This window comes from Schistocerca gregaria, chromosome 2, assembly GCF_023897955.1.
Source record: "Schistocerca gregaria isolate iqSchGreg1 chromosome 2, iqSchGreg1.2, whole genome shotgun sequence".
In the NCBI taxonomy this organism is placed as follows: Eukaryota; Metazoa; Arthropoda; class Insecta; order Orthoptera; family Acrididae; genus Schistocerca; species Schistocerca gregaria.
The window spans coordinates 1,052,993,004-1,053,006,554 of record NC_064921.1 but is presented as its reverse complement, the minus strand read 5'-3'; the positions used below and the strand labels follow the sequence as shown (position 1 = coordinate 1,053,006,554).

The following is a 13,551-nucleotide window of genomic DNA, read 5'->3' as shown; positions in this document are numbered from 1 at the left end:
TCTGCCAAGTTCAAAAGGCTCTCCATATCCTCGAACGTCATGCACTCTGCTTCGCTTTCTGTATCTGTTTATCTTCCCTCCACCAAACCTTTACCAACTTATCAAATTCCTTGCTCTCCTCACTAACACTCAACGCTTCTGAACAATATACACCATCCACAATCTCGACTCCAATAATCCTATCATTTTCTCTCTACTGTACAATCCTCATATGCAGCCGCGCCTTAATTAGCACAATCCTCCACCCCTTCACCTGCACACCCTCCATCTCCTCTCCCAAAGAAACTTCAACCTCTTCCCCCTTCCCAGATCGTGAACTCCTCCCCAACGTTAGCTTTCCTACCAGCTGTAAGTCCACCGCACCCATTCCACCTCGTCAGAGCTTCCTCTCCCTCCCCTCCCTGCATTTTCGTACCCCCTTTTTTCCCATCTGACTTTCATTCCCCAGCCCCCTTTTCCCAACAACTATTTGAATCACCAATTTCTCAGTCTGGAGCCGCGCGACTGCTACTGTCGCAGGCTCGAATCCTGCCTTGGGCATGGAAGTGTGTGACGTCCTTAGGTTTAAGTATTTCTAAGTTCTAGCAGACTGATGACCTCAGATGTTAAGTCCCATAGCGCTCAGAGCCATTTTTTCATCAATTTCCCCTATACTCCATCCCTTCTCCTATCCCAACAGCCACTCCTACTCCATCGCTGCTATGCACCGGTCTCCCATCTTTATATCACCACATTCCTACCTTTCTCATTGGCCAAAAATCTCCACTTCAGCAACAGCCTCGCTGTCCTGGGGCATGTCCGTCCAGTTCTTAGTCACAGAAAGATGCTTCTTTTAAATATCAGTGTTTTGGCGTCAGTTTCTAAATGTTTTTAAATGTGCACTTATTGTGTTTCGTTTTACCTTTTAGTATGAATGTTTTTAACTACCAGTGCAAGAGGTCATATTTTTCATACTTCCATTTTATTTTTCCCCTCGAAAAGTTTTAAATTCAGTGTAAATATCTCCCCTAATTGTTTCTTCTTTCTTTTTCACCTAATTAAAATTTATTTTGTCAAGTGGCTGGAGAACGGGTTGCCGTATAGGCTGACAGCCCAGCCCACCACCCCGCCCATATAAAAGTAGTGCGACATTCGTGTCTTTCCGAAGTGCGTGCACTGAATCCGGAAACATGAACTGCGGCGACGTCATTACCAAATGTGCCCAAACAGGACCAACGCACTGTTCTTCTTTTGTTGGCTATCTAAGGACAAACATTGGTAGACATCTGTTGGAAAATGAAGAGCGTGAATGGGACGGCATGTCTGGCGGAAACCACTTTTGTGAAATGGTGTCTCACGTTCCCTGCTGCTGCAGCTTCATGAAAACTCACGTACGAGTGTCGCAAAAGTCGTAATCATAAGTTACGGCAGCTCAAGTGTGGGGCAGTCTGACACCCACCCTGTAGTCCTGATCTTTTCCCACGCAGTTATCACGCCTGCGGTCCCTTAAAATGGAGACTGAAGGGCCGATCGTTCTTGTCGGACGGGGATGTGCGGCAGGTGGTTACGAACTTCCTCTTACACTACTGGCCATTACAATTGCTACACCAAGAAGAAATGCAGATGATAAACTGGTATTCATTGGACAAATATATTATACTAGAACTTACATGTGATTATATTTTCACGCAATTTGGGTGCATAGATCCTGAGAAATCAGTTCCTCTGGCCGTAATAACGGCCTTGATACGCCTGGGCATTCAGTCAAACAGAGCTTGGATGGGGTGTACAGGTGCAGCTGCCCATGGAGCTTCAACACGATACCACAGTTCATCAACAGTAGTGACTGGCGTATTGTGACGAGCCAGTTGCTCGGCCACCGTTGACCAGACGTTTTCAATTGGTGAGAGATCTGAAGAATGTGCTGGCCAGGGCAGCAGTCGAACATTTTCTGTATCCAGAAACGCCCGTACAGGACCTGCAACATGCAGTCGTGCATTATCCTGCTGAAATGTACGGTTTCGCAGGGATCCAATCAAGTTTAGAGCCACGGGTCGTAACACATCTGAAATGTAACGTCCACTGTTCAAAGTGCCGTCAATGCGAACAAGAGGTGACCGAGACGTGTAACCAATGGCACCCCCTACCATCACGCCGGGTGATACATAGTATGGCGAAGAGGAAAACACGCTCCCAATGTGCGTTCACCGCCATGTCGCCAAACATAAATGAGACGATCATAATGCTGTAAACAGAACCTGGATTCATCCGAAAAAATTACGTTTTGCCATTCGTGCACCCAGGTTCGTCGTTGAGTACACCATCGCAGGCGCTCCTGTCTGTGATGCAGCGTTAAGGGTAACCGCAGCCGTGGTCTCCGAGCTGATAGTCCATGCTGCTGCAAACGTCGTCGAACTGTTCGTGCAGATGGTTGTTGTCTTGCAAATGTCGCCATCTGTTGACTCAGGGATCGAGACGTGGCTGCACGATCCGTTACAGCCATGCGGATAAGATGCCCGTAATCTCGACTGCTAGTGATACGAGGCTGTTGGGATCCAGTACGGCGTTCCATATTACCCTCCTGAACCTACCGATTGCATATTCTGGTAACAGTCATTGGATCTCGACCAACGCGAGCACCAATGCCGCGGTACGATACACCGCAATCGCGACAGGGTACAATCGGACCTTTATCAAAGTCGGAAACGTGATGGTACGCATTTCTGCTCCTTGCATGAGGCATCACAACAATGTTTCACCAGGCAAAGCCGGTCAACTGCTGTTTGTGTATGAGAAATCGGTTGGAATCTTTCCACATGTCAGCACGTTGTAGGTGTCGGCACCGGCGCCAAACTTGTGTGAATGCTCTGAAAAGCTAATCATTTGCATATCACAATTTCTTGTTCCTGTCTGTTAAATTTCGCGTCTGTAGCACGTCATATTCGTGGTGTAGTAGTTTTAATGGCCAGTAGTGTACATTAGGACAGTGTTTCACCAAACAGATTTCTTCAACCTGATGCGTCGGTGGCATGATTGCTTAGATGCTCATGGCAATTTTGCCTATTTGGCATAACGATTCTGGACCGTAAAGACTTCGTACTTTGTATGTTGACTATGGGTTGTGTTGGCGCACGTAATGTGGCCACCAGTTGCTCTATGAATTGATAGCCAAACAGTCAACTAATCGTAGTCCTAGGAATGGAGGTCAACAGCAAGTGCTAGGCCTATACGACAATCATAACACCGGGACTAGGTCAGATTTGAGTCGATAATTAAAATAAACTGACGAAACACCACGAAGGACTTGTGCGCTGTAAACGAAAGTTGGTAGGCGTGTTTGTCATTCTGAAAGAAGATGTCTGTTCAGATTTCGTGCCAGATGCATGAGTGACACTAGTAGCGCCTCTATGAGGGTGCAGATCAGGTTTGCTATAAATATACGCTGCATTTGGACACGGTGAGTTGATGTTAGTCAAGATTGCCTTTAAGGCGACAAAAACGCCGTTATCAATACCTCACTGAATTTGTACGAGGTTGTGTATTAGAGCTACGAGAAGATGGGTATTTCTTTTGCGATTTTCGCAGAAGGACTTGGCAGGGATATAGCCCCTGTATACGACTGCTGGCAGCGTTGATCACAACAATGTACGGCCGCAAGGTGACTTGCCTCAGGAGGGCCACGCTGCAGTGTTGGGAGGGAAGACCACTGTACTGCATCTGCAGCAACAGTCTGAGCAACGGTTTGTAACCTCCCCCTCACTTATCGACCTTCATGACAGTGAAAAATTAAACCGCGTGTACCTATTGGAGATTTGGGAAAAGCAATCGTCACCGAAGTTAATCTGTTGGTGAAGAGGGAGGAAAGGGTTACATCTAAATGAAAGGAAAAATGCAATTGAAACTGGTGGAAATTAATTTTGAGAAAAGGGGAAAGTTAATAAAGAAGGTAAATGTCTGGTCGTTACGTTAACAATTAATTGGCGTTAATTGGATATTTGAGATTTGGGGAAAATTACGGTCGCCAGTCCTATGGACAACTACTATAATAACTGAAAATGAAAGATTAATGCATATATAATTAGCATTAAAGGTGTAGCAACTGAAGGTTGACACGTGTTGTGTGAAAACTGAATGTTTGCCACAAGTAATAAATTTTGCTACACTCTGACTTAATTTAGCAAAAGAATTAATAAAACCGGGACACTGAAAGTTAATTTAGTGACTGAAATTAATAGTGAGCTTTGTTTCTGCAGCACTACGAAATTCAATAAAATAAGGTTAGTCTTGGGCTACCTCAACAATCATTTCAATAGCTACTTCAATCTACGCAATTTAGAAATAAGAGATTTAACTTTGAACTTGAATTAAATGATACTGAACATTTAACAATAGTAAAATTTAGTACGTACCAAGCTGAGCAGCAGTCACAGGTTAGCTAAGATATGGTAACAAAACTCGCACTCTTAATTTGTGCTTGTGTAATCTAAATATTGTAGCCAGCTGTGAATACCTTAACTGAACTTTGAAATCAACGCAGTGAAATGGAATGATATTACTTTAATGCTGGCGTTTGAATTTCAACGACACTCGAGTTCATTTCGGAAAAGGAAGGGGCCCTGCTTGGTAATGCAATTGGAATAATGAGCAACAAAGGTTCATGTTAAGTCGCTGTAATTTTGAGGTAAATTTTAAAAGCTGAGGTCTGCCATACAGTTCTAAGACTTTACGTGCTTTAAGTCTTCCTTGTTGGTTGATTGAAGGTTTGCAGTCATTTATCAAGCAGGTGGCGATAGTCACTCATAGTCGGCCGTCGCTGTCGCAGAAGCTGGATGTTGGCGCAAGACACAGCGTAAAAATACAAATAATATTTACAAAACAAACCAATTATACATCGACATAAATGCATATATATATATATATATATATATATATATATATATATATATATATATATATATATATAGTAAAACAATTACAATATATAAAGACACAGAAGTGTCATATCTTCAGGTAACAAAATAAGGAATAAAATTTATAGTACAATAGATGGAAATAGGACGATATGCATTTCCGGCGTTGCAAGTTCCCACCACAGCGACACAACAACTGCTGTAACTCAGTTACTTCAAGGACAGCTCCGAGCCAGACGCCCTGTAGCGTGCATTCTACACACCCCATAGCTCCGCCATTTGCGACTCAAGTGGTGTGAAGTGAGAGCTGATTGGAGGCCAGTGTGGAAGTCTGTCGCGTTTTCTGACGAAAGCTGGTTCTGCGTCTGCGCCAGTGACAGCTATGTGTCGGTCAGAAGAAGGCCGGCCGAGGGCCTGCAGCCAGCCTGTCTTGGTGCCGGGCACACCGGACCTACATCTGGAGTTATGGTCTGGGGTGCGATTACGTATGACAGCAGGAGCACTCTAGTGGTTATCCCACGCACCCTGACTTCATGTTAGTACGCCAATCTGATGATTCGATCTGTTGTGCTGCCATTCATGAACAGCATCCCAGGGGGTGTTTTCCAAGAGGATAGCGCCCGCCCATATTCCGCTGTTGTAGCCCGACATGCCCTACACAGGAGGGTCGACGTGCTGCCCTGGCCTGTTCAGTCACCAGATCTGTCTCCAATCGAGCACGTGACACACATAATCGGACGACAATTCCAGCGTCATCCAGAAACGGCATCAACAGTCCCCGTACTGACATCCTACAACTATACGACGCAACGCTTACACCTTTGCACTGCTGCATTCAACATTATGGCGATTATACCGGTTAGTAATGTACCGGCATTTCACATCTGCAACAGCTTATCTCGCTCTTGCATTAACCTGTGATCTTGCAATGTTAATCATTTAAATATTTTTCCTAGACGGATGTCCTCCCCCCATGAACCATGGATTTTGCCGTTGGTGGGGAGGCTTGCGTGCCTCAGAGATACAGATGGCCGTACCGTAGGTGCAACCACAACGGAGGGGCATCAAACGTGTGGTTCCTGAAGAGGGGCAGCAACCTTTTCAGTAGTTGCAGGGGTAACAGTCTGGATGATTGACTGATCTGGCCTTGCAACACTAACCAAAACGGCCTTGCTGTGCTGGTACTGCGAACGGCTGAAAGCAAGGGAAAACTACGGCCGTAATTTTTCCCGAGGGCATGCAGCTTTACTGTATGATTAAATGATGATGGCGTCCTCTTGGGTAAAATATTCCGGAGGTAAAATAGTCCCCCATTGGGATCTCCGGGCGGGGACTACTCAAGAGGATGTCGTTATCAGGAGAAAGAAAACTGGCGTTCTACGGATCGGAGCGTGGAATGTCAGATCCCTTAATCGGGCAGGTAGGTTAGAAAATTTAAAAAGGGAAATGGATAGGTTAAAGTTAGATATAGTGGGAATTAGTGAAGTTCGGTGGCAGGAGGAACAAGACTTTTGGTCAGGTGACTACAGGGTTATAAACACAAAATCAAATAGGGGTAATGCAGGACTAGGTTTAATAATAAATAGGAAAATAGGAATGCGGATAAGCTACTACAAACAGCATAGTGAACGCATTATTGTGGCCAAGATAGATACGAAGCCCACACCTACTACAGTAGTACAAGTTTATATGCCAACTAGCTCTGCAAATGACGAAGGAATTTAAGAAATGTATGATCAAATAAAAGAAATTATTCATATAGTGAAGGGAGATGAAAATTTAATAGTCATGGGTGACTGGAATTCGTCAGTAGGAAAAGGGAGAGAAGGAAACATAGTAGGTGATTATGGATTGGGGCTAAGAAATGACAGAGGAAGCCGTCTGGTACAATTTTGCACAGAGCATAACTTAATCATAGCTAACACTTGGTTCAAGAATCATAAAAGAAGGTTGTATAGATGGAAGAATCCTGGAGATACTAGAAGGTATCAGATAGATTATTTAATGGTAAGGCAGAGATTTAAGAATCAGGTTTTAAATTGTAGGACATTTCCAGGGGCAGATGTAGACTCTGACCACAATCTATTGATTAGGACCTGTAGGTTAAAACTGAAGAAACTGCAAAAAGGTGGGAATTTAAGGACATGGGATCTGGATAAGCTAAAAGAACCAGAGGTTGTACAGAGTGTCAAGGAGAGCATAAGGAAACAATTGACAGGAATGGTGCAAAGAAACACAGTAAAAGAAGAATGGGTAGCTCTGAGGGATGAAGTCGTGAAGGCAGCAGAGGAAAAAGTAGGTAAAAAGACGAGGGCTGCTAGAAATCCTTGGGTAACAGAAGAAATATTGAATTGAACTGATGAAAGGAGAAAATGTAAAAATGAAGTAAATGAAGCAGGCAAAAAGGAATACAGACGTCTCAAAAATGAGATCGACAGGAAGTGCAAAATGGCTAAGCAGGGATGGCTAGAGGACAAATGTAAGGATGTGAAGGCTTATCTCACTAGGGGTAATATAGATACTGCCTACAGGAAAATTAAAGAGACCTTTGGAGATAAGAGAACCATTTGTATGAAGATCAAGACCTCAGATGGAAACCCAATTCTAAGCAAAGAAGGGAAAGCAGAAAGGTGGAAGGAGTATATAGAGGGAGTATACAATGGCAATGTACTTGAGGCCAATATTATGGAAATGGAAGACGATGTAGATGAAGACGAAATGGGAGATACGATACTGCGTGAAGAGTTTGACAGAGCACTGAAAGACCTGAGTCGAAACAAGACCCGGGAGTAGACAGCATTCCATTGGAACTACTGACGGGCTTGGAAGAGCCAGTCCTGACAAAACTCTACCATCTGGTGAGCAAGATGTATGAGACAGGCGAAATACCCTCAGACTTCAAGAAGAATATAATAATTCCAATCCCAAAGAAAGCAGGTGTTGACAGATGTGAAAATTACCGAACTATCAGTTTAATAAGTCACCGCTGCAAAATACTAACACGAATTCTTTACAGACGAATGGAGAAACTAGTAGAGGCCGACCTTCGGGAAGTTCAGTTTGGATTCCGTAGAAATGTTGGAACACGTGAGGCAATACTGACCCTACGACTTATCTTAGAAGCTAGATTAAGGAAGGGCAAACCTACGTTTCTATCGTTTGTAGACTTAGAGAAAGCTTTTGACAATGTTGACTGGAATACTCTCTTTCAAATTCTGAAGGTGGCAGGGGTAAAAACAGGGAGCGAAAGGCTATCTACAGTTTGTACAGAAACCAGATGGCAGTTATAAGAGTCGAGGGACATGAAAGGGAAGCAGTGGTTGGGAAGGTAGTGAGACAGGGTTGTAGCCTCTCCCCGATGTTATTCAATCTGTATATTGAGCAAGCAGTAAAGGAAACAAAAGAAAAATTGGTAGTAGGTATTAAAATTCATGGAAAAGAAGTAAAAACTTTGAGGTTCGCCGATGACATTGTAATTCTGTCAGAGACAGCAAAGGACTTGGAAGAGCATTTGAATGGCATGGATAGTGTCTTGAAATGAGGATATAAGATGAACATCAACAAAAGCTAAACGAGGATAATGGAATGTAGTCGAATTAAGTCGGGTGATGCTGAGTGAATTAGATTAGGAAATGAGACACTCAAAGTAGTAAAGGAGTTTTGCTATTTGGGGAGCAAAATAACTGATGATGGTAGACAGGATATAAAATGTAGACTGGCAATAGCAAGGAAAGCGTTTCTGAAGAAGAGAAATTTGTTAACATCGAGTATAGATAGTGTCAGGAAGTCATTTCAGAAAGTATCTGTATGAAGTGTAGCCATGTATGGAAGTGAAACATGGACGATAAATAGTTTGGACAAGAAGAGAATAGAAGCTTTCGAAATGTGGTGCTAGAGAAGAATGCTGAAGATTAGATGGGTAGATCACGTAACTAATGAGGAAGTATTGAATAGGATCTACATCTACCTCTACATCCATACTCCGCAAGCCACCTGACGGTGTGTGTCGGAGGGTACCCTGAGTACCTCTATCGGTTCTCCCTTCTATATTGGGGAGAAGAGAAGTTTGTGGCACAACTGGACCAGAAGAAGAGATCGGTTGGTAGGACATGTTCTGAGGCATCAAGGAATCACCAATTTAGTATTGGAGGGCAGCGTAGAGGGTAAAACTGGTAGAGGGAGACCAAGAGATGAATACACTAAGCAGATTCAGAAAGATGTGGGTTGCAGTGGGTTCTGGGAGATGAAGAATCTTGCACAGGATAGAGTAGCATGGAGAGCTGCATCAAACCAGTCTCAGGACTGAAGACCACAACAACAACAACAACAGACAGATGTATTCCAGAAATTTCATTACTCTCCATTAATATTTGTTGGTGTTTGCGATTTTTGTTTCCGTCAGCGCACATTGCGGAACAAACAATTACATATGCCTTGATAAATAACCACATCGGAAAAAATTAGTCACTCCAATGAGACATCAACCTAAGAACGGGCATAATTACCTTAGCCTTGCTAATAGGCTCTTTTCGGCGAGGGAGACGCATGGCTCTTTTAGCTGCAGCGACTCATTGATGATGAGATCCCATAGAACGGCCAAACTGCGAGGATATTGGCTGTTGTGTTTCACACACTGTTGCAGATCACTGCAGACATTTTCTGTGGTATGAAAATAGCGAGCTACTCGGGGTGCCTTACTTTTGGTCAGACCAGAAAAACTGGTCGTGCTGCCCTGTGAACACGGCTGTTTCATCCTGGAAGAAAAGAGTCTCAGCATGCTCGCCTCAAAGATGTAGAAGAAAGGATCACAGAAATTATTTAAGTAAACAACCTAGTTCATGTTCATGGTAATCGGAGTGAGGCCCAAATAATGACACAAGAAACACTCCCAAAACATCACAGAATCACCTCTGATATGAACTTCATTCTCCACACACTAAGGGTTAAAAGTTTCATTGAGCCGTATGATAACTAGACGCCCTACATATTTGAAAAGAGGCACTAATCGCAACTTGTCAGACCACACACTACACACTACACTCCCCAATCAGCTACAGTCTAGTTTCCGTGTAGTTTGACGCTACGAAAATATACCGCTTGATGTATAGCTATGAGCAATGGCCTTTTGAGAGATACCCCAGAGCAAATGGATCAATCAGTGTTCTCCTCAGTTGGAAACTGGTTCAGATAGATGTGCAGTCATTGACAGCAGAAATTCCTCTCGGGTTTTAAACCGACTGTCTCTGACAAGGCGTAACACTCCTCTCCTGCCCATCTTTTTACGTAAACTTTTCCTGCTCCACGTTGCGTGACTGCAAGTGGTACACCAGGCGTTGTAGACATTTTGGTCACACCGCGCTGATACACCAGCAAATGGGAAGGCTTCAGTCTCGGAGTGGTACTGAACCCGTCCAGACGCAGTACGTCCTTCCTTCCAGCTTGTAAACTTTCACGTCAAGTCGCCTTACTGACCTGGTACCGACAACTGACTGGCACATACACGCCACTTCACTGCCATAACTTAAAGTCAACGCTGGAAGACCATATGACCGCCTGGTCTACTTCTACACAAAGTATGCTCTTCAGAGACATTGGCTAATATGTCGTCCGGTGGGCTTATTTCCCACTTCAGTCGGAAGAACAGAATGTAGGCCTACTAGTATTACTTGTCAGATTTAACTGTTTGGCATACATATCAGTTGTTAGAAAAAAAGGTTACAAAATCGATATGCTGATATTTAGTAAGATACTGAGGGAGAATGACAGCCCGTAGGTAGTTCCGCTCCACGCCTAGCTTCCGAACGTGTAAACTGTGGAAGTAATTTACGGTAAACGTCAGGCTCTGCCGTTAGAAGCTCTTCACAGATCCTCTGAGCGCGAAGCTCTCATTACTGGGCTTTCGCTTGCCGCGTGAGAGGTCCATTGTAGTGGCTACAGACTAAACGACGCGGCCGCTGCATGTTAGTTACAACTTCATTAAAGTGACAAAAGCTTGCCTGAGTGAACCTGCTCATTCGTATGTTAAGACCGGGTGCCGGCAAGAAAAAGCACACTGTTGTGAAATATTTTCTATTTTTGTCTGAAATTAACGGCCCAATCTCAAACGAACTCTGAGGTATCTCTGGAGATTTCCTGCCAACAGGCTCTCAACAGAGGTAGTCTGTAGTCTTGTTCTCGCGGTACACAAAAAATAACTACCCAATGGTCACCACTATCTCGCCGAATATTGAGAATTATAGAGTGAGAACGAGTTGTATCAAAACCAAAATCATCCAAAAATGTGGTTGCACGTAACAACTATCATGATCTAATTTCCAGTTCTCTGCCTCCCTCCCTCCCTCCCTCCCCCCCCCCCCTCTCTCTCTCTCGTCTCGACAACAAATAGAAAATCGTTATGGGAATGTTATCACTGGAACCCGAATTCCATGCAAATGCATGTTTGCATGTTTTGGATATTTGGGGAGAGAATGCGCATTTCGAAGATTTCATCGATGTAACTGGATGAATTTAGACATTTGTAAGGCACATTACATCATCATTCTAGGATTAGTGCATATTTTGCAATAACTGGCATCATAGCACCTTTTTCTGTTGTTTTCTCATATCAGTTACCCCAAAAGAGCAGAAAGTAATTTCGTGAATTTTGTTGCACTCTGCAAACGTCATAGTGACCTAAAGCGTCCTAATTCGGCTCGGCAGATGCAGGCACAAGTCAGGATGCTTCCTGCCAATAAATTCAAATAAAAAAGAGTCCTACTGTTCTTAAGGATGCTTCCACGTATATGGTGAAGTTTGGGAAACAAATAAAAATATTTTATCCTAACCGAAAGCGCGTTACATGTTTAAATAAATTACCGCAAATTTATTTAAGTTAGCATCTCTTTGCTTCAGTCTTTTGAAAAGTACTAAGTTATAGCCCCCTCACTGTTTTTTTTTCGGTTTTAGTTCGTAGACACTTTCGAAGACACTGACGCAGTTCGCTTTAAAGATACGAAAGAGCATTCAAGAAAACGAATCTGAAGCAAGACCATATTTACATCAAATCAAAGTTTGCAAATTTGTCCATAGCAATAACGAAGTTGGAAGACACAGCTAACCGGTGGAATGTCTGACACATATTGGAGAAATTCAAAAATTCAGAGGTGTGCTACAGCAAAATGTAAGATGAACAAAGTTACTGGATCAAATCTTGGTTTTGAGTTTATGAAGGTGACACGAAATGTAAAAGATTTCCATCTTGACCTGCCTTTATTCGAAATATGCTAATTTAACTATGCACCTGTCACTTCTTATGAAAAATAATTTTCTATCTCTAGAATGTTCAAATGTGTGTGAATTTCTAAGGGACCAATCTGCTGAGGTCCTCGATCCCTAGTGTTACACACTACTTAAACTAAGTTAAACTAATTATGCTAAGAACAACACACACACCCATGCCCGAGGGAGGACTCGAACTTCCGGCGGGAGGAGCCGCGCAATCCGTGACATGGCGCCTGGAACCACGCGGCCACACCGCGCGGCTATATATCCAGAAAAATGTTCTGTCTGATAAATGCATGAGCAAAACTGAAGAAAATTTGGAAAAATTGGTTAATTTATACTGTTTTAGAAAAAAATAGAAATAAATGTAGAACTGAATTTTGATGCCACATGCAGTATTTATATTGTTTTGTTGTCTCACAGCGCATGCTTAATGATATGATATTGCATGGATGCGTGCAAGTTTTACGACTTGATAGTGGATGACAGTCTGCGCTCTAGTTATCACTTATTAATTAATAACTCACAGGAGAAACAAAACATCATACTTCAATTTCATCAAGTGTCTCTGAATTGTAGCCCTACAATCGTATCAAAATCTTTACCTCTTTCTATGTCATCATACAGAATGCCCAAGCCTTTTATTGTGACTTTTGCTCCTGCGGCAATTTTCTTCTTTATTACGCTTATTAATATGTCTTCATTTTAAGCACTTTTTTGTTTTGAGCACTATACCATGTGTGTGTAGTCATAAAGCTTTACCTCGTCCCGATTATGAAATGTGCCCTCATTTCTTAATTGTGCTTTATTGCTGTGCGCTAGTGTGTTGGCTGATCTGCTTTATTGTATTTTGTTCTATGTTGGATTTGTTAGAAGGTTCGCTAAATTTTGTTTCAGGTGGCTGAAAGACCTCTTCATACTCGGTTCCAAAAAAGACCTCGAAACAGACGACCTGTACGATACACTCGAAGGAGATCTGTCGGAAAAGCTGGGCACCAGACTAGAAAAGTACGTACATTTTTGTACACACGTCATAATAGACTCTCATTGTATTTCCTGTTCTAGTTTTAGCTGACAACTGCTTTATCAGATTTTCATTCTAAACGGATCTGTATTATCGCTTACCCGGGAAGTCGGAATCATGCCAACTAACCTATTGTCTCCATTACAAGTTTTCAGTAGGTAGGTTTTTTGACACCCGTTCTAAAAGGTAACACTGAACCATTATTTGGTTTCAAAGTAATTTAACAGACATATCTTAGCGTAACTGATTCATAATAAACTAATAAACACAGTTGTTAATAGAAACACCTTGAAAGAGAATGTGTGAAAATTGTGAAAATTAAGTGCTTGCAGTAACAAAACTACACTGAACCGCCAAAGAAATGATATAGGCATGCGT

The 13,551-nt window shown here is 42.8% G+C and overlaps 1 pseudogene; it reads left to right on the top strand.

Annotated features, from left to right (window-relative positions):
* The window catches only part of LOC126335580 (ATP-binding cassette sub-family C member 4-like), a 361,394-nt pseudogene that overhangs the window by 165,270 nt on the left and 182,573 nt on the right, over positions 1-13,551 (top strand).